A 25,824-nucleotide genomic window follows, 5' to 3' on the forward strand; every position below is an offset into this window, starting at 1 on the left:
GTCCCCTGTATTCACAGGGGAAGGAATTATCTAAGGGTGAGGGTCTTTTGTGGGGGTCATCTTAGGATTTTGCTTAGCACGCTCATTTAATTGACTTTACCTTGGTGAGTGTTTAAAGCAGAGACCTAAATGAGTAAAACCTAGGTGATCACCATTATCTATCTTAGGGAATAAAGGCTGCCCAGGGCTGTTCTAAGCACATGAATTAAAGATCCTTCTCTCCCTGTGCCCCCTACCCCCTCCCCGAGTGTGTGGTCTGGAAAAGGTAATGTATGAACAGATGCCTGAGTCTGTTCTTAAGTCCCTTGGATTCTGTGTCTGGACATTTTTGGAGGAGAATCTCTAGAGGCCTGTGGTTCCTGAGGCAGGCAGAGGGCAGACCTGGCAGCACCTTGACGCCTCAATAGATATCACATACTCAAGATGTTTTCTTTGGAATAGTCCTGAAAATAAATGTGGGAATGAAGTGTTATGTCCTGCTTAGTTTCTTTGTGTATATGTGAAGGCTTCTCTTGTGATTGGCTTTCAAAATGACAATTCCGATATCTGATACTACTTACTACTTTTTATCTACCAAGCGCTGGAGAATGAAGCAACTTATATGAAGTCACAAAATTGATTATTGTTAGGATCAAGATTCTAATTCAGTCCTACCTACCTTTAAAGCTTACAATGATTGTTTGATTGCGCCACTTCTCCAAGTTGCTTCACCAGTGACTCTTTCTTTTATGCTGAGCTGAACAACAGGTTAATTTTAAATCTTAGGAATTTCATTGGAGAGCCTAAAGAACTGGGTGAGATGAGTCTTCATAGTCTCTGAATATGAGACCATGTCTCTACAAGTTTCAGAGCATGATTAAAATGTGGCTTCTCAGATCAACCCTGTTTGTGATACGTATATGAGTACTCTTGCCTAAGCTGATCTGTGGAGATTCCTTGTCCAAAATAGTGGCTGGAGGCCAATATGTATATGCCAGACTCTGCCCAGATGGATGCATGTCAGTAAGCTGCTTTTATCGGTCAAGGTTGCAAAGTACAAGTTCTGGGAAGGCTATCCAGGGAGGATATGCCATTCAGAACTCACTGGTAAAACATGAGCCATTTTTGAAGTTCATTTTCCATGAGTCAGTCCATCTTGATTATCTACAGGACTCAGGAATTACATAGACTTAGGGAGCCAGAGAACTCTGTTTCCGTAGGACACTGGGATGGGATGTATTTGATGGACCAGGAAAGAATTTCAGAAATGTAAAATGCTTGTACTTTAGAAAATAATTTTTGAAGATTTTCCTGGGGTAAGTCTTAAAAGTAAAGATACTCTAAAACATAAGGTCCTGAACCATAAAAATGCCACTTAATTGCTGGGTAAATTTGGACTCTGAGCTTCTGTATTTTCATCTGTAAAATAGAAATTAAATACATACATACATCTCACCAGTTTGTCATGAAACTCAAAAGAAATCATACAAGGAAAAGCACATAGCACAGCTCACAATAAGATGTTAATAATAGATATCTCCAAGACAACTTCCATTGAAAAATGCATGTTCAACAGGGAGCAAAGGTCAACTGGCAGATAGCCAAAGGGCTTGCCCATGTCTGGACAAGTAGGAATTGGTGATTCCTTTCTCATAAAGCCAAGGGATCCTGGTGCCAGAATCAAATCGGGGCCTTGCTTGTTATAAAGAAGCCATGAGGCATTTTTTCCATTTTTCATTTGGCTTAGCCAAAATGGCCCATGTTCTCCTTTTATTCCCCTCCATCCTGCCTTCAACACCCACTTTCATAAGTAAAGTCAACAAATGACCCCATTTTTCCCATTAGTAACAGCCATTAGCGGGAAGGTTCCATACTCACCAGCGTTGACCAAACCCTGATTAGCCAAATACTGCCCACCGCCCTTTACAATGTGCACCTTTCTTTCCCCACGCCTGCCATGGTTCTCCTAAAAGAAACATTTGTAGGGCTTCCCTCTGCAGTCCACTCTCCCTCACATCATTAATCAGCTTGCTATGCCGCATCCAAAGGGAAAAAAAATATTACCAAGTTTCCTGCTGCCTGTTGGCCATGAAAAGTGGTAAGTAGGACTTAACTATGTAGCCGCCTTGCGTTTGTTCATGCACATAAGCTACCGCCGCTGGAGCGAGGTGTGGGTGTGTGAGGGAAGACGCCCCAGGCTGGCTGTCTCTAATTGCTTCTGTCTGACATCCCGATGCTTCTGCTTTCCGGAGCTAAGCCTTGGCTAGGTCAAAGGATAGGAGTAACTTCTGGCTTGGGGCCTTCAGGTCTTAAAGAACTTCCTTGAAGAACTCATCATCTGAGAGGGAAGTAAGGGGCATTCTCTATTAGGTAAAACAGAAAAAGAAAAATAAAAAAGAAAGATGAGTTGAGTTGTCTGCACACTCACATTCATCAACACTGCCCCTGTGGTGTCGCTAAGTTGCTCCCTGGAGGAGGTGGCAGCGGCAGGAGCGTCCCCTCTGGGTATCAGGTGCTCTCACGTGGCGTCCTCACCACCTGCCCGTGGGCCACGCGTTGCAGAGAAAAGAGGGCCTTGTGGTCTGCAGGTTTGACTTTGAACATTAGTGCTGCCACTTCCTATGGGTCTCTGTAAGTTGATTAACCTCAGGGTCCGGTTCCTCATTTGTGAAGTGGGAATGATAACACCGCCCTCCAGGGAGAAGGGAAACAAGGGAGGAGCAGGATAAGCACAGCGCCTGGCACCGCACAGGCACTAAGCAACCCTCCTCTTCCCAGGGCCCCTGCCTCCTGATTCACCTGCATAAACACATTTCAGGGGCTATGGGGAGGATTTTATCTGGACCCGTGGCCACCTAGGGAGGGCCTTGCCCTGAACTTCAGTGCCCTGCGAACAAGAGACTAGGAGTCTTGTCTCTTTGTTTTTCTTTGGCCTGTTTTTTATTTGGGGTCTATGTGATTTCCTGGCAACAGCCCTGTCGGTGGTGAGAAAATATGTGTTTGCTGTTTGAGGAGCAAGCAGCTTGCTTCAAGAGGTGCCCCCCCCCCTTGATATTGCTGCAAAATGTAGGTCAGCTATGAATGTCCCTCAGTGCAGCCTCGCTCAGAGTCAGGCCCTGAGCCAAGTGCAGCTTGGCTGCTGCATGTTGGGCAATGCATAGGGACATGGTTAAGTTTTGTGACCTTATTCTGTATTCTGAAGTGTGGCTCCGAGAGTCATGGCCTCACCTTTCTGTTCTAGTCAGTCCCTTCCAAGTCCTACTGCTGCCTTCCCTGTAGAATAGCAAAGCTTGCTTCTACCCTGTTCCTGTGTCTGTGGATGGCACCCGACCCTGCTGTTGGCATCCCAGGATCTATCCTAGACCAGATTCTAGACCCCTGCATTTTAACTCGGGGTCACGTGCTGTCACCTGGACATCTTTGTGTTTGACTTCCTTAGTGTCCTTCAAAACCAGCCATACCTCTGCCACATGTCCCCTGGCACGCTGTGGTTGCTTGCACACCATCATCCTAGGCTGTCCTTACCCTTAGCACTAAGAACTCAGTTGTGTAGTTATTTGTTCCATTTTTCCTTTCAATAGTCTTTGAAAACCTCGGGAGACAAGGCCTAAGAATTACTCAGTTCTTCATCCCCAAGGCCTCTTGCTGTGTGTGAAGAAAATATCTGCTGGATGAATAAGAGATGAGAATAAAAGGCACCATGTCCCCAGTTGGAAAGACTTTCTGGGCCTCCCTGGTGGCCTAGGTGTTAAGTCTCAGCACTATCAGCGCTTCGGCCTGAGTTCGATCCCCGGCCAGGGAACTACCCACTTGGTGCAGCAGACCTCTCCTGCCACGCCTACTGCTCCCCTCAGCAGTGGAATTCAGTCAGTCTGCCTGTTCTGCTCCCCACTGCGCCTCTGGTGACTCCTCTCATCCGCCCCCCCCTCCGCCATACCTCTGGCTTACACCCACGTTCTTCCATGCATAAATAAATTTTAAGAGTTAAATTAAAAAGAAGAAGAAGAAAGACTTTCTATGTCAGAGGACAGTCTAGGGTTTAAGGAGACCATTTCTATAACCATCTTCTCTTCATCAGCCCTGGATTTTTTCCTCCTATTTTCAACAAGCTTATAGTTTAATAGTAGAGTTTATCATGTAAACTGATTACTTCCATACAGTATGACAGATTTATATTTACAGAAAATTTAGCTTCTGGTTAAAACTCTTGTCTCCTACACTTTGCTCTATCACTTTGCTAATAACTGCTTGGTCCAACAAACCCTTTGTGTCAGAGCCTTGACTTCCTCACTCCTCATTCCTCGTTACCTGTTTCCGTGTCAGACCCTATACCCTGTCTCTGTAATACTCTTCCCAACACCCAGCTCTCACTTCCAAGTGTCCCACATGATCCCTGTCTCCTAGCTCGTTTTCCCTGGTACCCCACTTCATTTGTTCTTGACTCCATGAAGACCTTCAGTCTGTTCACACCCCCCAGTTATTTTCTTTTCTCCCACACCCACCTGGTGATGGTGTATGGAAAATGGAGTTAATATTTACTATGTTTCTGATAAGCATTAGATTATACATATGTCAATTTTGCCACTCAATTAGTAACTGAACCTTTGAAGATTCTTGTTCTATGTAATGGTAACAGTAATTTTTGGGTAAGAATAATATTCTCATGTGAGGAATTTCCTAGATTCTCATACTGAGTTTGAATATATAAAGGTCTTGTGAACATTTGAAGTTTTCGTATACATGAACATTTCTTTCTAATAAGAAAAAAAGAGCTCTGTATGTTTTAATTACAAGTAGATCTTGTTTGTAATAATCATATGGATATGTGTCTGTGAAATGATGTTCAATTAAAATCCCACTACTTATATTACTTTAGAAGAAATCAATTTTGTATGACATTATTTATTTATTTTATTTTATATTTTTCACATCATTTTTCATTTTTTGCACAATGTATGCCTTTTCATCTTGGTTATATTCCTCATACAATTCCCACCCTCCTTGTTTTTACCTTGCTTAAAAAATATCATCAAGTGGGAGATCTGAGTATTTCGCTAGTATTATACTCCTTTTTTACTAATGCAGACATACATAGAGTTTTGAAACTATCCAGTTAGTGGCAGCTCCTTCAAGATTTGTATGCTCGCTGGTGTTCCCATAACATCAGGTATATCCCTCCATTATCAAACATACTACACAACTCTTTAATTTGTATATCTGTCTCTCTTGTCACACTTTGACTATGTTTTATACTCCGATGCCTGTTACCATCCTGCTTCATAATTGTCCTCAATAAATGTTTCTGAAGGAATGAAGTATGTGTGATAAACTGATGAAATGAATAGCCTTCCCCCTCTCTCTAGAATCTGTTAAAACCACTCAATTCCCTGCCCAGTGACCCCAGGATGTGTAGCTGTGGTATCAGGAAAAGGGGTCATGCGTACATTTTTGGAATGGGATCAGCGAGACAACAAATGGATTATGAGCAATAACAGATATTGAAAATAGCTAGCTATCAGATGACAAATGTATGCATTTATTTTATTTCAGCCTTACAACAATGGAGTGATGAATAATAGGAAACTCATGAATAATGGGAGTAATAACAATCTTTGCAGATCCAAAATTCATGGGAACTAAATAATTTCCTGAGAAATTGATGGAACCCAAATTCAAAATCTCATTGGTTTGACTTCAAAACTAGAGCTCTTTTTGCTAAGTGACTCTGCCTACCTACCAGTCTGATGATATAAGAGCTTTGTAGGTAGGCAAACCAGAAGGAAAGAGAACAGATAAGTTAGCAAATGGATGAAATTCAGTTGAAGAGCAAACCTAGTAAGTGAACTTACCAAGTAAATACAGTGGTGTGTACAGTTTGTCAGACTAGGGAAGGAAATGCAATACTTCTGCTAATACAATGACTTTTTAAAAAAATGTTGAGTTAGTAGAGTAGATGATATTTCAGATACCATCAAGAAAAATAAACTCTGTATAGATGAGGAAACCGAGGCCTTAAAAGAAGAAAGGATTTACCTAAATTCACATGGCAGGTTGATGATACCGCTAGGGAATAAAAACTGGGTCTTTGGATTCATTATTTTTACTATACCTAACTACTTTCTTTTACCTTATTTCATTTCCCTTACTAAGTCTATTTATTTCATCTGCTTCAATCCAACAACAAAACACTTACTGAGGATCAGCTTTGTAACATGCATTGTGCCAGGAATTGGACATCCAAAGGCAAGAGAACAGTCTGGGGTTAGCAAAACAACTCTCTCCCTCTCTTACTCCACTGGAAAGCCCTTCTCCCCCAGTGCAGACAGAGGTCAGCAAGTGCCTACCCATGACGATGGCCCTTGATGTTTGGTGCTTCTTATTACGGTGCATATGTTCCAAGACTCAGTGTCACATTAGGCAGTACCCACTGATAAATAGTAAGCAGAGAATGGACAAGAATGATTATGCAGCGGGAGAAAATGTCCAGATGTTAGTGGCTCATAATGTTTTAATTTAGCGTAGTGCTTTCGCCCAATGCCATTCACCAAAGGTTCGTCTTGGTTTATTTGTGTTATCACAACAGTGACGATGGAGTTAAACGCAGCCTTTGAAAAGAGGATTTTTGCTTGTTTCATTTGTATTCTACTGTTCTTTCATTAAACATTTCTAAATATCCACAGGGCCCAATTCTTACAAAAATAAATCAGATAAATCTAGAGTTCTTGCCAAGTCAAATATCTACAGTTTCTGGCAATTATGTAATTTCCAACTCTGCGGCAGTAACTATTGCTGATAAGTCAATCGTCATAAAGAGAAATGTTCCAGACCAATCTTTATTAGTGTGTCCTTCACTGATATATGCAAAGCCTTTTTTTAAAAGCAGAGTTATAAGTTTTTTTTTTTGTCCCTAGTGAATAGCTTCTCATCATAACAATTTATATCTGGATAATGTCATAGTAAAATGTAAAAATGGTAAATTAAAACCAATGAAATTAGATTCTGCTGTTATTAATAAAAACTGCTCTGGTTTTCACCATTTTGTTATGATGGCACTGTCTTATAATGTGACTTTTCAGTAATGTATTTCTGGCATTACAGTTGATTTGGTCCAGACAAAAGCATCATGTAGAAAGCTACTCTGTGGAACTTCTCTGGGAAGAAGGAACTTGAGAGGCATGTGTTAATTTAAATACCTCTGTAGAGTTGAGGTTAAACACATTATTGATCAGGAAAGCCTTTTATGAAGACCGAATTACCCTATTCTGTAGGCGTGGGATCAAATAAACACACTAAAATACTAGCATGCTCTATTTTTATTTTGAGTTCCATATCTGTTCAGTGCAAATAACATTGTTGAAAATGCTTATATTTAAATCAAAGCAGGATTTTCAAAGCACCGTTTCTGCCCCTGCTTTGAGGAAAATACCTAGAGACTGACTTTTCTTTGTAGCTAGAGTTCACATGTAATGAGCTTCTTTTATTGGGACCATTAATAGTTTGTATAATATTTTTGTTCACATTATCTCTTTCATTTTTGGTAATAGGCCAGAGGTAGACAGTGTTCCACACCTGTACTATATATGAGGAGCTGACACTCACATTAATCCTTGCTCATGGCTCTATCCAGTACTTGTGGCAAGTAGGTGTCCTGGGTTTCAGTCTCTTGATAACTGTCTACCCCAACAATTGCCTATGGAGGGAGGTGGTCCTTGAGGATACACAGCAATAAAAGTATTACTGTCCTGATGAAGCTGTCCAATAGATGAACCCAACTTTCATTTCTGTGAAGAGAAGGAATCCCAACAGTGTCATCTTAATTTATATGTCCTCTCACAAGACAGAATGATCATCAAAATGAATGAAGAATCTGTTTGAACCTCACACTACATGGATACCGTGGATACCGGAGGAAGGTGCAAATGGGTGGGTGCTTGTGTTATCAAAGAGACTTTGCAGTTCTCTAGTAGCAGGCTTGATTTGCAAATTGTTATCTCAAGTATTCTGTTGATGAAGACAATACCTTTCAATTTCTTGATGATTTTCAAAGTTGGTTGATGTCCATTATGGAAAAGTGGCTTTCTCAGCCAGAGGCAGTAACAAAAGTTCTGGAAAAGGTGAGAACAGAGCTTTTTCCTAATTGCTGGGAGCCATTTTATTCAGGTCTTTGCTTTTTTTGGGTGTGCTGTAGGACTGGTTGAGTGGAAACTTCCAACCAAAGGATATTTGGAGACTATGAGACAGAGAGGCTAAACAACAACTGGTGTGCGAGACTGGGTGAAGAGTACTGGAAACAGGCTCTTATGGCAAGTGATGGATAACTAAAGTTATGGTATTACAAAGGTTGGGCTTAAAGGAAAGTATGCTAAGTCCTTATCAGGATAACATTGGATTTGCAGCAAATACAAGGAAATAATATGTAAACAGTTTTGACAATAAAGATATTTAAGTTGCAAAAATTAGAATCCAGGAAACATGATTTCTATTTCTTGGCTTGCATCCAGTCAGCCTTGGGCTAATATTACAGATTGTATACTGTTGGCAGGGGGTGCTGTTCTCTCTCATGTGTGCAGCACAGTTGCATGTGAACAAGACAGTTGCAGGGTGAATAATTTAATTGCAGCATGATAAACATACCATTCATCAGCTTGAATCTGAGGCCTTTTTATGATTGAAGAGCAGGATTCAGCTATGCTGCTGCCTACCTGTTGGTCTCTCTACTAGGCGATAAAACCCCCTAGCTGGGATGGGGCATGCCTCGGTGATCTACATCCCTTATTCCTAGCACAGTTTTGACACAGTGCATCTCAGAGGAAGTTTGTTGAATGAATGAAGACATTAAGTTTACTATCAGACATGAAGAGGGTATTTTCATTGAATAATTCCGGTTAATACTTAATTTCCATCCTTTCTGCTTAACAGCTGCTTTTAGTATAGATGTTGATTACTTTGGACCGCTTTCTTCACTCTGTTTCTGGGTGCTCACCCCTGATTCCTTCCTAAATAATTAGCTGTCCCTTTTGTGTCTCCTTTTCATGAGACTTTTCCCTTATTTGTGCCTTTTTGATAATGGAGTTCCCCAGGGAGCTCTGCCTGTTAATTCTCTTTATCCATTTACTCCCTGTGTGAATACGTGGGACTGACTTTAAGTGCCTTCTGTTTATTTTCAGACCTAATATCTTTTTTATTTTTTTAACTCCAGACACATAAATCCACTTCCTACCCAGGATTTATGAATGGGTGTTAAATTGACATCTCAAACTTAACTAGTTGAAAATAGAATTTTTGTTATCTAGCAGCCCCCCCAAAAATCTGTGACATCTCTGATATTCCTCATCTCAGTGAAGGGAACCTCTACTTAGGCTCTTAAGTCAAATTTCTTTCCCTTCAAATTTCTTTCACACACAGTATCAAATACATTCATGAATTATGACAACTTTCCCTTTAGAATATACCAAGAAGTCCACCAGCACTTACCTTCTCTGTTGCTACTGTCTAAAATTCAGTCCTCCATTTTATTTTTTATTTTATTTTTTAAGGGTTTTATTTTTTTTTTTTAGATTTATTTATTTATACAAATACAGGCCAGATGTGTGGCAGGATGAAATTATTCGCCAGAGACAGAGTGGGGAACAGAACAGGCAGACTGGCTGAAATACACTGCTGAGGGGAGCAGCGGGCGGGACAGGAGAGGTCTGCCACACCATGTGGGAATCTCCCCAGCCGCCTGGGATCAAACCAGCCCTGCAGAGGCTGTGGACAGCTTCACAGCGCTGTGCTCAACCGCCTGTGCCACCAGGGAGCCCTCTTCAGTCCTCCATATTAATGGAATGATGACCTCACTAATTCTTGGTTCTACTCTTGCCTCGCATCTTTGAGTCCCTTCTTTGTGTAACAACCAAGTGACCTTTTTAAAACACAAATTATGTCATGTTGTTCCTCTTCCATCAATTCTTCAATTAGTGATCTCCAAACTTACAGTAAAAATGGCCTTGTCCTTTCCTATGTGGTCCATTGTCTGCTTACCTTTTGGATGTCATTTGCCTCCTGTTCTCCCTACTGCTCACTACAAAGAATTCTCTCAGGAGCTTTGTGCTGCATCTTCCTTTTTTTCTGAAAAGCCATATTCTTAGATTCTTGACTTTTTTCTGTTTCTTCCAGGCTGCTGCTTAAATGCCAGCTGTTTGAAGAGGTCTTCACTGATGATATTTTAGAATTCCTTTCCAAAATTTATCTCTCTCCTTATTCTGCTTTGTTTTTCTTTCAATAATTATTACTTTCTAGATTATTTAGTTAATTTTTATGTTAAATACAATTTCCGTGAAGGCAGTGCCTTTATTTTATTCTCTATAGTTTCCTTAGAATTTAAAACTGTCTGGTAGATAGTAGGTCTTTACTTTTTGTTTGACAAATTAATTAATAGGATTAGTAATAGAACTAACTGATGGTCCAACCTACCTAAAGTCAGAGGGACCTGGGTGGGTGTTGTTTTTTTGTTGTTGAGAATAGGCTGTCTTGAAAGATCAGAGTGGAGGGATCTCACCCAAAGAGGAACCTGGGTCTGTCTTGTGAGTCCCTGTTGGCTTGGCAGGTTATCTGGTCAACAGCTCAAACAGAGAACAGGTCCTCCACTGGACTTCTCCATCCTCCTGCTGATGTGGTACACATACTGCTGCCGATCTTCATCTAAAGCAATTTCCTGTAATTGGTGCACTAAACAATAAGTAGATATCTTTTAAACTTTGAGGTCATCACTTTATAAAGGATCCAGAGAGCTAGCTGGCTACCAAAGTTGTCTTGAGAGTGAATGCTCACCTACCTGTGGGGTATAAGGCCTGACTACAGTATCTTTTGCCCAGAATCCTGATTCATCCATCACCCCACAATGAAATAACAGCCTTAGGATAATAACACATCAGTTGTTCTGGTGTCCTTCTTGTCCTTCATCAGCCTCCACATCTGAGAGTGTGAGATAACCATCTTTGGAGAGAAGAAAGAAGCCAGACAGCTTCTTCTTTGTTTTTGCCAGTGGTAACAGGTATTGCTGTGGCTGTCCCAGGCTCTCCTGCTTTCTGTGCCATTGAGAGGAGCCACTGCTGATGTAGCCCACTCTCCTGCGGCTGTAACGTGGTACAGCGGTGGGCCAGGAAGCTCTGAGAGTACAGGGAGGATTGCCAGGCTCCCACATATTTCATTTAAGATTAGTTTAGAAAGGAGGGCACTTGGATTCCCTGCTGCTCTTGTTTTATCTGGGACTGTGCAACAGGGAGAGGTCTGCAAAAGCAATTATAGTGCAGTGTACACAGCAAGTTTTACAAGCATGGAATCTCTTCAAGTGTTCTCCCTGGGAGTGTTTCCCTCTGAATTAGAAAGCTCTAGTTTTTGCTTGATGAACTGGTTTCTGGTTAATTCAATTGTTCTAGTCCCTGCTGGAACTCGAGTAATGGATATTCAGAGCAGAGAATGTGGCTTTCTGAAATGACATCATGAATAGGATTGCCAGATTGAGCAAATAAAAATTCAGGGTGGCCAATTAAATTGGTATTTCAGATAAACAATGAGTAATTTCTTAGTATAAGTATGTTCCAAATATTGCATAGACCCTTTCAAATATTGTAAAGCATACAAGTACCGGATGATTTCACTCATATGTGGGATATAGAGAAACAAAACAAAGGAACTGACAAAACAAAGTCTAGAAATATGACTGCAGGAATTAGGCTGCTAGTGGGAGAGGGGAGGGTAGAAAGGGGCCTGGTGGTCTATGATAAAGTAATATGGGTGCTCTGGGGTGGGTGGGGTGTGTTGATGCACATCTGAGGAGGTATGAACCTATTTGTCTGAATCGTGCAGTGGTATAAATCAATGTTACCTCAAATTCATTCATGAATTAAACAAATAAAAATTTAAATTTGCTTGAACCTACCTTATTTTATCTGGCAACCCCAATTATGAATAAAGTTGACATTTCTGTAGTGTTCACAGAAAATCACTTATTTGATCAGTGATCAGTTTCATTAGAATCAATAGCTATGCTAGATATTTGTCCCCACTTTTAAGTAAATTACATCAGTAGGATAAAAGGTGTGTTTATTATGTTGTGGAAATAATGAAGCTATTCTTAGAAATGAATATTAATTTCTTATCTATGTGGACTTCTGTACAGGTTTAAGTTTGGTTTTGTTTAACTCATGATCAAAAATGAAACTTAACTATGCAATTCATTTTTATTTTATGAAATTAGCATATATAGTAAATATTATAAATTGGATGTGCTTTGAAAATTGAAAAAAAAACTTATCTGGTTATATTACTAACATATGTTCCCTGTAGAACATTTGGGAAATATATAAAAATATAAGAAAAATACGTAAGTAATAGTATTTTTTAAATTTCATATTTATTTTATGGAAATGCTTAAAAAAAACAGGTTGGGATTATGTTGCAATGTAATTTTCTTGCCTTTTAAATATTTACCATTTCAACAACATGAATGCCTTTTCTTTAAAAGCATTTAAAAACATTCTAATAGTGACTTACTATTCTTTTTCCCTTATTTTTTCCCCTGATCTAATGTTGAAATGAGGATATTGGTATATAAGTGTTTATATCACTGAATATATTTCCAGAAGTGTAGTTTCTTGATCTAAAGAGCAAATCATTTGTGAGACGTGAGCTTTCCATCACCAGTGCTATTAGGTAGAAACCACACTCCCATGCTTTACATTTCAGTGTTCCATCCAGGGGGACCATGGCTTGTTTTGTCTCTCCCCTTCACGCTTTCCAAAAGACTTATCGAATGGGTAAGTTTGGAAGCAAACATTTTGTTTCTGCTCCTTGTAGATTCCATTTCTTTCCAATGCGGCTGCCCACACTGAGGGTAACTCTCAGTTTTCTCTTTGCTGTGTGGTCAGATTCCCAGGGCAGACTTTGGCCAGCTGGGAACTTTGGCCAACAGTGCTAGCTGTTGTCCACTCTACTTATGGGTAAATTGAGATTTGGAGGACATATTTGGGTTTCACTTCCCAAATCTCTCCTGCCTGTCTTCAGTGCACACACATTTAACACCCTGACTCTGGAGCTCCAGCCTTAATTCTAGACATTTCAACATAGAGGGTGTGTGAGAAAGAATTTCATCTGTTTCATCTTCCATGGGGCAGATCTGGTTTTGGAGGGAAGTCCGAAGTTTAAAACTTCTGACTGTTTACTTAATTCACATCCTCTTAGCTAGTGATTTTAAGCAGTACTCTGATGTTTGGTCGTCATTGTTCTGACAACCAGTTTTATTTCTCAGCAAGTTCCAAAGTAAAAATTGGGGTGAGTGGTGTGATTGTCACAAGTTAAAAACCCAAGGATAAACTCATTGGCCAGGAATAATGTAGCTAGAGTTAAAGGGACTGAAGTTTAGAGCCCCAACTCACACACCAGAGTGTGATTTCAAGTACCACTAACACTGCCACTTATGGGCACAGCTTTTCTCGTAGGTCTAGCGGTTTCTGGCTCTTAAACTTGACAATTGGCATGGCAGATGTTGTAGTTGGGCAGATAGGGTCACTCATTAGTGCAGGCTGTACAAAATCTGGTTAGTGCGAGTTGTGTAGTCCTCAGTGTGTCATCCTATTCTCATTTAAAAGATATGTTTGGGTGATATAGGAATTTGGTTGCTGGGAAAATGTTTCTCTCAATTCCTATAGAAGTTAATTTTAAAATCAGTATCTAGACTTTTTAACGATTTTCTGAGGAAAGCTTTTTTCCTTTCTCTCTATGGGAGGAGTTTTAGTATAGACAGCTGACCAGGACTGAATTCTTCAATGATAGCGAAGTTCCAGGAAGAGCAGACAGCCTCTGTGTATGGGTTCTGTCAGCAATAACTCAACCCAGTGGGCTTTCAGAGACAAAGAACATTTTGCCTGAGGTTTTCACTTCCCAAATCTATCCTGCCTGTGTTCAGTACAGACACATTTAACACCCTAACTTTGGAGCTCCAGCCTCGATTCTAGACATTTCAACATAGAGGGTGTGTGAGAAAGAATTTCATCTGTTTCATCCTCCATGGTGTAGATCTGGTTTTGGAAGAAAGTCTGAAGTTTAAGAGAAAGAATACAAGCTTATGAATACAAATTAGGTAAATTTTCTTAAGGACATGAAACAGAATCATGACAAAATTACTGGAGACTTTGAGATCTCTTGTTTTTTAAAAAAAATCTCTTTGCCAATTTATCAGAAAATGCTTATCTGGAAATGTTTCCTGATTGTGGCCTTGCTTTTCTTATCCTGCCTGAATACTCTATGACTGAGAACTCATGCCTTGATGCTTAAGCTTTATTATATGCCAGCAACCTATTTCTGCTTTTCTCAGGGCCTGTCATTCTAGGCCCCGTGAGAGAGAACACTTACCTCTCCCAGAGATCTGATAGCTCACCTCAGGAAGATTGTTCTCCTCACTCAGATTTGAAATTCCTCATGAAGAGCAATGCTTGGTCTAATACAGAACTAATATGCCCATTCGCTGGGTGCTATTGGCTGAATCTTGTCCCACCTCCATTCACATGCTCAAGTCCCGAACTCTAGCACCTCAGAATGTGAACTCAGGCCTATATTTGGAGATGGGACCTATAACAAGATAATTGAGCATATATGGGTGGGCCCTAACTCAAAGAGAGACACTGGGGGAAGTTGATGTGAAGATCCAGGGAGAAGGTGGCCATCTCCAAGCCAAGGGAAGAGGACTCAGAAGGAATCAACACTGCCACGCCTTGAGCTTAACCTTTCTGAAAGGTGAGAAAATAAATTTCTGGTGCTTAAGCCACTCAATGTGCTGGTTTGTTATAGCAGCCTGAGCAAAACAACACAGTGGAAAAGAGGCAGAAGGAGGGGCCATTGCTTCACCGTATGAGTGCATGTGAAATCGGACAGTTTCCAGGACTGCAGGCATGAGTGAGGAGTGGGTTATCCTGAGTGTCGGGCGCTTGCAGTGTGCTGTGTCCTGAGGAGCCCTTTCTAAAGAACTGGGTCGGTTCCCTGCGAGCAGCTCCCAGTGGCAGCTCCTTGTCCTCTGTCTTGCACTCTTGCCTCACATTCCAATCTGTTGCAAATTCATTGTAACCATCCCTCCTGCCGCCTTTTCAGATATCATTCCTGGTAGGGGTAACCACTGACTACAGGCGGTGGCTGTTTTTTAACGGTGCCACCTACTGATCCCTTCTCAGTAAATTCATGCTTAATCACCTGCTACTCAGTGAAATGCTGAATTGTTCAAATAAACATTGCTGGAAAAGCCAAGATCAACATCATAGGCCTGTGTGTTCACAGTCACCTCCCGAGGAGAGTGGGAGGCCTAGTCTTTCTGGCCCCAGCTATGCTGTCACTACCCCTGATCATCCACTGCTTTCCCACAGTCCTCTTTCCAGATCCCTGGATGGATCAGGCACTCCCTCTTCGGAATTTCCATGGAATTAACCCCGTGTTTAATTCTAGCCTACCACTAACACGTGACACGGTAGACGTTTATTCAGACATCTCCTTTAGTCAACTGTTAGTTCCTTTAACTCATGGACTTTATCTGGTTCATCTTTGTATTATGAGGGGATGTCTCAGTGCCAGATAAGTAAGCCTTAAGTTAACTCTTCATTCTAAAGAAAAATTGTGTTTAGAAACCATTGACCAAAAAATATTCTTTTAGACTGCGCTCCTTGTAATTTTTTCATCGGAGTCACTTTTAGTCAACAATTTGTTCTGAGTACCTACCGTGTTCCAGGAAGTGTGTTAAATTCCAGGAATAAAAATGAAGAATCCCCTCAATTGTCGCCCTCAGGAGCTTCTACTCTATCAGAGAGAGAGAAGACAAGAACACACCAGACAAGAGTACAAGAGCCATGGCCAGTCTAGAGGAGCCCCAAGATGATAAGAAGGAGGTTTAGAAGAGACAGCAAGAGAAAGCCTCTGGGAGAAGGTGCCATGGAGATGGGGTGAGTGTGTAGTGTGTTAACTGACAGCGCTATTATAACAAAGTAGGACAAAGTACTTAACCTTAAAATATAGAGTTGTGTTGCCTCGCAGTTGTAGTAAAGACTTGACTCCTGAGACAGGATGCCTGAGGGGGTGGCGCTCACTAGGCTGTAGAGGGACTCTCTTCTGCTTCTCTCACCAGCTCCTGCTGGTTTGCTGGCAGCCTGTGGCATGTGTGGCCTTGAAGAGCAGCACTTAGGTCTTCTCTTTCATCTTTGCACAGTATTCTCTGCACACGTCTCTGTGTCCCATTCCCCTTTGTGTAAGGACATCAGTCATGCTGGATGAGGGACTCACCTTCTCTGTATGACCTCACTGAAACCCCTTCATGCCTCTACCTTCCCTTTGTATTACCGGTTGTTATGGACTGAACTGTGTCCCCCCCCCAGTTCAAATGTTAAAACCCTAACACCCTAAGTGACTGTGTTTGGAGATAGGGTCTGTAAAGGGGTGATTAAGATTAGATGAGGTCATAAAGATGGGGCCCTCATTTGAAAGGAGTGGTGTCCTTCTAAGAAGAGAGACACCAGAAACCCCCCCCCCCCATTTTCCCCTCACATGCGCAGAGGAGAGACCATGATAAGGACACAGGGAAGGTGGCCATGGACAAGCCAAGGACAGGTCACACCAGAAACCAACCCTGCCACTACCTTGATCTGAGGCTTTCAGCTGCCCGAACTGTGAGAAAACACATCTCTGTTGCTACCCACTCGTTCCATGAGGTTTGTTACGCCAGCCGTGTAGGACAGCACTATCTGTCACTGTGTGCTTGAAGCAGCTTTCCTCTTCCCCGACCACGCTGCACCAGTGTGCAGGGTCAGCACAGACGTTATGTTAGTCTCCTGTTGTTACTTACAATTTACCACAACTGTAGTGATTTCAAACGACATTACTTTATTATCTCACCATTTCCATGGGTGAATAGTGTGGGCACAGTTGGCTGGGCCTTCTCTGGGTTTCTCAAGCTGTAGTCAAGGCCTTGACTAGAATGGCAGTCTGAATGTTGAGTCTCAACTCAATGGCCTCTAAGAGTGCTCTTCCAAGCTTGCATGATTTTTGGCAGAATTCATTTCCTTGCAGCTGTCGAACTCATGATGGTGCCTTCAAACTCAGCAGGAGGGTCTCCACAGCTTCTAGTCTCCGTTAAAGAGAAAGCATATTTTATCATTTCTGCTTTACTGGAAATAGTTTTAATGTGTGTGTTATGATAATATATGCTACTATACCTAGGTCAGGTCCACCTTATATAATCTTTTTTTTAAACATTGCATATTTTATTTGGATTGAATTAAATATTTACGTACAAGGGGTTGAGAGTCTTGAAGGGCCATCTTAAATTGCTGCCTACCCCAGGTAGGATTCCTGTATTACTCTTCAGCACTGAAGGTTGTGTACAAAGCTTTGCTATGGAGTTGCCCCCATACTCAAGTTCAGCACGGTGTACAAATGAAAAGGTAGAGTTGCATGGCAGTAGCATTGATGCCTTAAGAATGGCACAGTTGCTCCAATTTGTCAGGTGTTTAGAAGAGTTCCCTTTGGCCAAAGGCTTTTTACAGAACATGAAATATCAGTTGAGCTTCTGATCAGTCATTTAAAATTCTATTTGATTTTGAAGCTAAAACACTTTCCCACAGATTCAGTGTTAGGTGATTAGATTTTCAAAACATTTCAAGAGCACTGTTTAATGTATATTTTACTAAGAATATTAGAGAATTGCCTATATGGCTTGTGCTTTTGGAAAGCAAGCATATTTTATCATTTCTGCTTTATTGGAAATAGTTTTAATGTCTGTATTATGTTTACCAGTTTCTCAACCATTAATAACTAAAATGCCTATGTAATTTACCACTGTTTTGCTTGAAATTATAATTCTTTCATTTCTTCATCTTGTGGGAATAGGTGCAATAGTTTCCATTTTAAGCCTCCACTTGATATTAAAATTAGAACAACTTGTTCAAATTCTGTAGTTTTTATCTTGAACAAATATTGCTAAATTTTCATCGAATGACTTGGCTTAAGTTTAGTTTTGGAAAGCCATCAAAATCTTTCCTTTCCTCATTTTTTTTTTCCAGATCCAAATTCATTTTAATTTCTTTCTTGGTAAATTTACTTCATTAGGCATCTCTGCCTATCTATTAAATTTAAATCATTTCTGTAGTGATTCATCTTCAGTAAATCTCATTGTCTACTTTTCTATTCAGGAACATTGGATAAACGTCTGGTGTCCATTTGATCACCTAACTTACGGGCAGACTTTCTTAGTTTCAGGACTGTGAAGGAGGCTTGGAGTTTATCATACACTAGTCCTTTCAACCTGTAGATGGGAAAAAGAAATTCAGAAAGGCTAATAATATGTCCAGCCTCACATAGCAAGATGAAGTTGAGGCATAGCCAGAATTTAACTCCCTGTTCAACACCTCTGGTCTACCATGCTACATTGCCGGTAGCATTCCTTTTCATTTTATTCTAGGCTAAACTGCTGTCTTACACAACCCCAAAAGTATTTTATTTATAGTTCAGTACAAGTTGCATAATTTAAAAAACTCTACCCAATACTCCAAAATCTTAGCAGAATCTTTAGATTTATAGGGGCAAAGGATCATGTAGTCACTCAAAAATTTTAATCAGGTTGATTTGTAGTAAAATTGCATTATAAAAGAGTAAGCTGGTTTTGAGAAAGGCTAAATATTTGGCTCAGGGACCCTGAGACCATTAGCAGCACAGTAGTTGATTCTAACAGCTTTCCACACTACCCAAGTGGAGAAAATTAATGATCGCATTGTTTAGTTGTTTGTGTCCCCAGACTGAACTGTGTTAACATGTAAAACATGATCATTGTGGGGTAGTAGAGGAAGCAAATGTAGTGTTGTAGGACTAGATAGTCATACACTGCACGGGTTACTCAGTTTTTGTTTCAGTCTTTCATTAAACAAGCCTGAATTCATATTGTCAGACAGGAATGAAAGATGTGGCCCCCACCATCCAGACACTCATAATTTGAAGTTATAAGGAAAGGTGACGGACTGAAGGCTGGAGGGGAGAACCTAGAAATAACCAGGTCCTTTCTGGAAGGAGAGGACAAGCCAGCACCACCAGTGATTTCTCTTCCTCTTTGTGCTTCCACCCGGTTCATCGTTCCCTTGCCGGTTGTCCCAGTGCACCCACTGCCATTGTCCCCGGAGCACCCACATCCTTGCCAAACTGCTAGTCCTAAAACTACTTATTACAAGTGTTCCTTGGAAGAACATGAGATTCCGTGCTGACAACCTTCGTGTTTTCAAAGAAAGTATTGTAAAACTTGCACGTAAACAAGGATTATTATTTTAGATAAGTTAATCCAAGACAAACCACCCAAGCTACTAGTTTCTGGCACAATCCAATCGCTAAGCTTGCATCTTACTCATATTCGAGCCCGAAGCACTTTTCTTACCTCATGCTCTTTCCTTCTGTAGCTCCAGGTAGGGCACTGAGCAGGTTTTCTATTAACTGGCAGATGGTAAAGGAGAGTCCAAGAACCCTCGGTGGCTTTCTTAGGCTTTTATTGAGCTTTTTACATGTAGTGCAGCAACCAGGTACACGGCAGGCGGGGGTGTGGGGAGAGTGGGGGGCATGAGGCCCGCAGGCCTCCAAACCCTCAGCAAATCTTCACTCTGGGCTTCTCTAGCATACTTTCTCCTTTTCTCTCTCCTGTTCTCTCTCCTCTGGGCTAATATATCAATACTGCAGCCATGGGCCACATGAGTAAACGACACAACTGAATATAACAATGTAACAAGATGCAGGTGCCCACCATCAGGGTCCCATCCTTATGTTGGGAGGGCAGAAAAGCCAGAAAATCATTTACCCTACACCTTACCTCCTAATTTTCTGCCATAACAAGTTTTTGCTAAATATATATTTTATATATATATAATTTTTTTTTTTTGATTAGCGGTTGCGTAGGTAAGTTACCTTTCTGTCATATTCTCAATCAGGCTGAGATTTATATTGAGTGCTGAAGAGGAGTAGAGTAGAGTAATATATTAGCTGGTTTTTTCTTAAAGATTTTGCTGTTGATGCAAGTCCTATTCAAACCTGGAATGACTGGTTAAACTATTTGGTTTAGTTATTAAACCAAGAACACCATATGCTTTAGCTAAATGGAATGTCTTTATGAATGACAAAGGAGGATGAAGGAGAAAGGCTGGGTGTCTTAGAGATCAGAGGTCAGTGATGCTGTGCTTGCTTGTTTTTCCCTTTATTTCACTCAGAAATATTAATAGCCCACTTTCATGTATGGGCTGGGTATGGAATGTCCACACTGAGTCACAAACTGTGTTAGGCATTGAGGAGATGAAGATAATAAGATAAATTCACACCCTCCGGGAACATAGGTGATAAATGGGGTTGGGGGGAGGCATTAAATGCCACTTTGTCAATGTCCAGAGCAGTCATTTTTCACTTTAACTTTTATATTATAATCCAAAACTTGAGAGCAAATATCTTTTGACTGCTTCATCTCAGAAATAGCTCTGAATCAGTTATTCCTAAAGAGGACATTCTAGTGCTAAGAAATGTCCTAGGCTTTTATGAAAGACCAGTGTATGTGTTCATCTGTCAGCAGATATTTCACATGCCTTTCTGTCCAGAACAATGCTGTCTCTACTTGCTTGTTCTTATTGTTTTTATTGCTGTGTAAATATTTCATAATTTGGAAAATTTCCACTTGCAATCATGTCATCTTGAAGAAATTTGAACACGCTAAGAGTACACGTTATCTTCAGTTGTGATGAGTTGAATCATTACCGGATGCTGGTTAGCCAAAGATAGAAGCAATTTTTATGCTATTAATCATGTTTTTCATAAACTCTATGGTAGTTGTCAAAAAGGAAAATTATACAAACATTTCATCTTTTACCATCATCTTAATGTTTGAAAAGTGCCTCATGCTTCTTCAAGGAAAGCATGGCAGAATTTAAGAATAATGTAGATCTATTAGAGTATGGTTTTTAAGAAGGAAATAGATATTGCATGTGCAACCCAAAAGGAACTCATTTGACATCAGTAGGGAGATCTATGTAAAAATCTAGTATTTCTGAGTTGGGAAATAATCTCTTTAGTTTCGTGTGTTTTGTCTTATATAAATCATACTCTTGGAGTTAGGAAGAAGAGCTTGTGCAAGTTGGAATCCATGAACTAGAACACAGCCAGGTTGCATGCCTGGCCAATGAACCTCATACTGATTTTTCTTCTGTCAGTCTTGCCCAGATTAACATTATATGAGTTAGTTATCTTCAGTGCAGAGGGAAAATGAATTATATTCATTCCCCAACAGTTTATGGGATGTCCATGTTGAGTCACACACTGTTAGGCTTTGAGGAGACAAAGATAATAAGATAAATTCACACCCTCTGGGAAAATAGATGATAAATGAAAATAGGCTTCTAACCATGGTATGTCAAAAGACAATCCTAGACCTTCCACACTCCTTCTACTAGCTGAGTGATGCTGGGTGAAGTACTTTGCCTTTCTGAGTCTTTCTTCATCTGAAAAATGGGGATGATAATGACAAAACTTCTCCGAGAAGCTTGTCACTAAGGTCAAACTAATGTCTTCTGAATGGTAAAGTGCTAAAGTGGAATGGGCATGTATTTGGGGGTCATGAAACTCAGTTCAAATCTCAGCTCTACCATTTAAAGTTTATATGAGATTGAGTTGTCATGAAGACTAAGTAAAGTAATTAATTCATCTATCCTATCAACAATGTTATTAACTATCTTTACTCTAAAGCAGGAAATGTCAACTGAAATTGGAAGACTGTATAAACACGGGAGAGCAGGTATTTTAGGTTTTGTGAGCTATACTGTCTTTGATGCAGCTATTTAATTGGTTGTATAGCTGTTTTGTGAAATCAGCCACAGAAAATTCATGAAGTAATTTTGCTTGTGTTCTGATCCTTTATGAAAACAAAGGGTAGATTGGTTTTGGCCCATGGACTATAGTTTGCCCATCCCTGCTTATTATAGATGCTAAACTTGATCTCATGGTAGTTTTATTCTTATGGATATATTCTTTGCATATATCTTAATTGCATATATCCTTTCTCTAATCACCTATGGAAATGACTGCTGTCTTTCAGTGCTTGGTATAGATCAGGAGCTTGGGGAATGCTTGCTGTTTGAGATTTGTAGGGCTATTTCTCCATGTCTTTTAGTTTCTGCAACTATGCTTTCCGTATTTAATACAGAGTTGGTATTCAATGAACAACACTGGGTAAGCTTAGAAATTCTCACTTATTAGTTGTGTGTGCCCACAAAAGATTCTAAGACCGAATGTACTACTTACTAACTAATGGTATCTTGTGGGACATATTTTATTTTCTGAATTTTCCAGAAGGCAGTTGGTATTCATTAACTTTAATGTGAATTCCAACTCTTCATCACTTCTGGGGCTCTGGGAGTGTAAGATTGTCCGTGCTGGACCTTTGAGAAGTATCCTCAGTGTCTCTTACATAACTCCCAAAAGACTTAGCAGAAAGGCAAAGAGGATTATTTGTGTTCTTGTCCCAAAATCTACTGATGTTACTTATAAGAAAGAAATAGCAAACGGATTAAAATGAATTAAATGGATTAAAATGTATTTTTATAGCAGACTCAGGTTTTAAGCCCTCTATTAGTTTAAAGCTAAGAAATAAGGTAACTTTTGGATCACGTATATTTTAACTGCCACATTTATAAACTGTGCTAAATATCATATGACAACACAATTTGGTCCTTTCCTTATCCTCCTCATTCACATCCTCAGAGGTCCATGGGGCATGTGGATACACAGGAACATTCTCAACTCATTATCAACCCGTTAGCCCCCCAAATCATATGGGTTAAATGGGATGATGTCTTGATTGATCACTAAGATTATCAAATTGTTGATGTAAGAGTACTACATTTTATTCAACTGAAAACTATTCATTGATAGATATAGAAAGAACCTCCTAAGGAATTTAATGATTTCTTTTTTTTTAATTGAAATAAGAAGGGATCATGCTCAGCGACATAAGTCAGAAAGAAAAAGAAAAATACTGGATGGTCTCACTCATAGCAGGAATTTAGAAAACCTAAATAAGGGACCAGGAAAAAGACTAATTAATACAAAGTAAAAATCAAAATCAACAAGCAGCTATAAACCAGAGACACAATACGAGGGCGGGGAGGGGTAGGGAGAGGAAGGACTAGGGTCAAAATAAGGGGGGGTGAAATTGTATGGGGAATATAACCAAAATGAAAATGCATTGTGCAAAAATGAAAAATGATGTAAGAATTATATAAAATAAAATATTAAAAAATAAAAATTATTTTACTAGAAAAATTATTTTTCTAGTAAAAAAATAAATTGAAGTAATATTGGTGTACAACATTATATAGGTTTCAGGAATATAATCTTTTTTTCCCCCAAAGATTTATTTATTTATTTATACAAGCACTAGGTATAGTCAGAAGCGTGGGAGGGTGAGAGGATTCACCAGAGCCAGAGCGGGGAACAGAACAGGCAGACTGACGAAGTACACTGCTGAGGGGAGCAGCGGACACGGCAGGAGAGTTCTGTGCACCATGTGGGACCCTCGCCGGTGGCTGCTCAACCACTGTGCCACCGGGGAGGCCCCGGGAGTATAATCTTTTAAATCAATATCTGTACATGCTATTTTATGTTTGCCTCTAGATTTTAGTTTTCCATCCATCACCATGACCTTGATTTACTTGATTACCCGATTTAATCATGCCCCTTCCCTTCTAGCAACACAGTTTGTTCTTATAGTCTTAATAATTATTTTTCATTTGTTTATTCATTTATTTTGCTTCTTTTAAACCATGTGAATGAAATCATATAGTGCTTATTTTTCTCTCTCTGACTACTTTCATAAGCATATTTTCTAGTCCAATCTAATGTTGCTTAAGATGGCAGGATTTCATCCTTTTTATAGCTGAGTAGTATTCCATTGTGTGTGTGTGTGTGCGTGTGTGTGTACTTGCATATCACATCTTTTTTATTCACTCATCTATTATGGGCATGTAGGTTGTTTCCAATTCTTGACTGTTGAAAACTTGATGTTTTTATGGTTTTGGAGTTTTGAAATTGCAAAGTGTTTAAAGGGGAATTAATCTCAATTTGAGAATGGATGACTAGAATATTTTTCATTTTTATAACTAATACTTTAGAATTCAATACATAATTACGTATTATGATCAATCAACATTAATAGTACCAAACATGTACATAATGTGGACTATGGCCCAGGCACATGAAACCTCCTAGTGAAGTGGGTGCTGTTATTAGTACTCTCATTCTACAGATGTCACAACTGAAGAAGAAAAGAGAATACCAAGCAAGGAAGTCTTGAACTGGGATTGACTCTGGGTATTTTGCCTTTAGAGGGAGCTGTAGTCTATGGGATTACAAAAACATTGTCCCTTTTTCACTTGTCATGACAACACAAGAAGACAGACTGGACCCTCAGTAAGATTAACATTTGAATATAGAATTGCCAAATATAAGTGTGAAATATGAATAGGCTAGCTTATTTTAGACAATAATCTTGTATAGCAGGATTTTTCTGTGAGGTTTCCTTAGTGCTGGTCAAAGTTAGAAAAATCCCATTGGTATCTGAATTACATTTTATGAAAATAAGTTTTTAAGGCTATGGTCTGACCACTTGGGTATTAAATCTATGTGATAATCAGCTGTATTATGGATATTAAATTTAAGTATTTGAATAATTTATCTGTGAGTTCTTGGCTGAGAGGATCTCTAGAAGAGTTTCAGGGGGAAATGCATGTTTTCTTGGCTTATATTGCTACTTTCAGAGATTAAAAATTGTGAAAGTCTGAGAATGCAAAGCTGACTATAAATACACAATGTCTAGATAAAGGAGGCTCCAAATTTGCATTACTATTATTATTGTTGTTTGCAAAGCAAAATAATAGGACAAACACAATGTCTTCACCATCGTCTTTTAGAGATCTCCTGATCTTGTCTTGACTATCATTTGACCTTTTCTTGATCACTCTCTCCAGTCCCTAACCCCTTGCTGCTCTTTTCTGGGCACACTAACCCCTTGTTGTCCTTAGGCTTCTAACCAGTTGTCCCCTAAATAGAACAACTTCCCCTGATCACTCTTAGTTGGACTGCTCCCCCAACCCACATGCTTCGTAGTTCTGACATATATCACATGCTTATTTGTTTATTGTCTATATCTGCTTCCAGAGAGTGAACTTAATGAGAAAAGGGGACTTTTTTGGTTTAATGATATGCCTGTCCTTGTAGGATTGTGCCTGGAACATGGTAAATATTTATTGAACAAATGGATCATGATGAAGGAGAAGAATACAAATGCATATAACATTTCCCTCTTGCTTGCCGAGGCTTTGCTAAGAACTCTAACAGTGACCACTGGGTGGCCACAGCTGCCTTCACCATCTGCATGGGCCATACTTCTTGCTAAGCATACCATGCCAGGGAACTTTGTAGGTTCCCATTCTCCTGAGTCGAGGCTTCAGGTTTTTTATCTTCATTCTAATTGCTTAAGGGAAAAGTACCTTTAAGGACTTGTTAGATCATATTTATAGGTTGATTTGCAATCCACATTGACTCACTCATTGATTTATAAATATTTACTGAGCAGCTATTGAGTGCCAATTACTTAAGAAACAAGCGATGAAAGCCCTGGAGTCTCTGCTCCCGAGGAGCTAGTCCATGCCTATTAGAGGAGGCAAGGCGAGTGAAAGTCTCAAGACTTCCTCATGAGTGACTTGATTAGGGACAGGATGACACAGGGGCAGGAAATTGTGGCAGATCAAAGGGGTACCC

Source organism: Talpa europaea (assembly GCF_964194135.1).
Source record: "Talpa europaea genome assembly, chromosome: 6".
Classification (NCBI taxonomy): domain Eukaryota; kingdom Metazoa; phylum Chordata; class Mammalia; order Eulipotyphla; family Talpidae; genus Talpa; species Talpa europaea.